Raw genomic sequence first — 1,657 nt, 5'->3', positions numbered from 1 at the left:
CTAATTGAACTGAACTTCAATAATCCCAACTTTTTCTTAGAAAATAAATAGGATTCGAAGGTCAAACTAATTAGTCCCTTGACTTTCCTTTGCTTTAGTAAAGGTTAACTAAGTCGAATTTAGATTCAACTTTCATTATTGTTGAGAGAGATAATTAAGTTGGACTTCCAATTTCTCTTACCTTGCCAGAAGTTTACTTTACAGTATTTATTTATTTTAATTGCCATCTACTTCACTTGTCATTTAAATCACTTGCTTCTCACCTTCTAAACCCCGATTACAACCTTTATAGCCAATAATAAGAACATACTTCCCTGCAGTTCCTTGAGAAGACGACCCGAGGTTTGAATACTCGGTTAACAATTTTTAAAGGGGTTTGTTACTTGTGACACCCAAAACGTTTGTATGAAAGGACTTTTGAAGGTTTAGAAACTATACTTGCAACGAGGATTTATCCGCAAATTTCTAGACCACGCAAAAGTTCTCTCATCACCGCCGCCGTGCCGTTGAGAGGAGGGCCATCCAGTCACACCAAGCAGGAGAGGAAGAGAGAGCTGAGGCTGAGCTCGGGGTCCAACCACCGCAACCAGCCGCCGTTCACGTTGCCATCGCCACCTCCGTCAGAATTGCCGCCGTCTGAGAAGGGTTCTGGCCGCCGTAGGTGTCACTGTCGGAGAATGGAGCTGCGTCTTTGTGATTCTAACTGCCGGGAGTGGCTCTGTGACTTTCGGGACCACCGCCGGAGCTTCTGGCTGTTTCTGCCCTCGCTGGAAAATTCTATCGGTAAGGGTTTTAAGTTGGTTCTCCTTTCCGTTGAGTTTCTGGGAACCTCATTGTCACTGCATATTGTTCAGATCATCGCTGCCGCTTGAGGTGGCTGCCGGGCTACCGCCGAACCGGTTTGGAGACTACCATTGTTTCGGTTCAGCCGTTCTTTCTTCGGTTCGGTAAGCATTTTCGATTTGAAAGCCCTTTTATTACTGTTTTGTTATCATACGCTGAGGTTTTGCGGTGTTAATTGATATAAGATTGAGTTTCAGTTGTTATGTGTCACGATAAGAGTCATTGTGGTTGTTGAGAAAGCAAGTGGAGCCGAGTAATTAATTACCGCCGGTTGGGCTATAGTTTTGTGTTTTGAAGTAGGGGCGCTTTCTGAAAACTATGTATTATATATTGGAATTATTACATATAGATATTGATCTGAGACAATGTGTATTTGGTGATTGTATCAGTCTAATGTATTATTTGATTGTCTCGAATGATTATGAATGTTTGTTTGGTTGGATTATTGTGCGGTTTTGTGAAATGGAATGTTTTTCAAGTTTATTCTTTTAAAGATTTGAGATCAAGTTTAATCCGTTGAAAATTGATTTGAGTTGAGTTAATTTTCTTGATAATGTGAAAAATAGAATACACTTTTGGATTCAGCCTGGTTTGCTTTAATTGGTTCGGTTTTGATAAACGAATTGTTGCTGAACGGCTCCTTTAAAGTTTTGGAAATGAATTTAGTCGGTTGATAATGATTTGAATTTGAAACGGTTTCTTTGAGATATGAAAATGGGTTGAATGTTGGATTCAGTTGTTTTTGGACTGATTTTGGGTTTTGAACCGTTGATAAGGATTGTGGGTTGATTTGGATGGGACCCGGAAAGGGTTG

Source organism: Arachis ipaensis, chromosome B7 (assembly GCF_059453495.1).
Source record: "Arachis ipaensis isolate K30076 ecotype BB chromosome B7, ASM5945349v1, whole genome shotgun sequence".
In the NCBI taxonomy this organism is placed as follows: domain Eukaryota; kingdom Viridiplantae; phylum Streptophyta; class Magnoliopsida; order Fabales; family Fabaceae; genus Arachis; species Arachis ipaensis.
The sequence above is the reverse complement of the archived record's forward strand: the minus strand, read 5'-3'. Positions refer to the sequence as shown.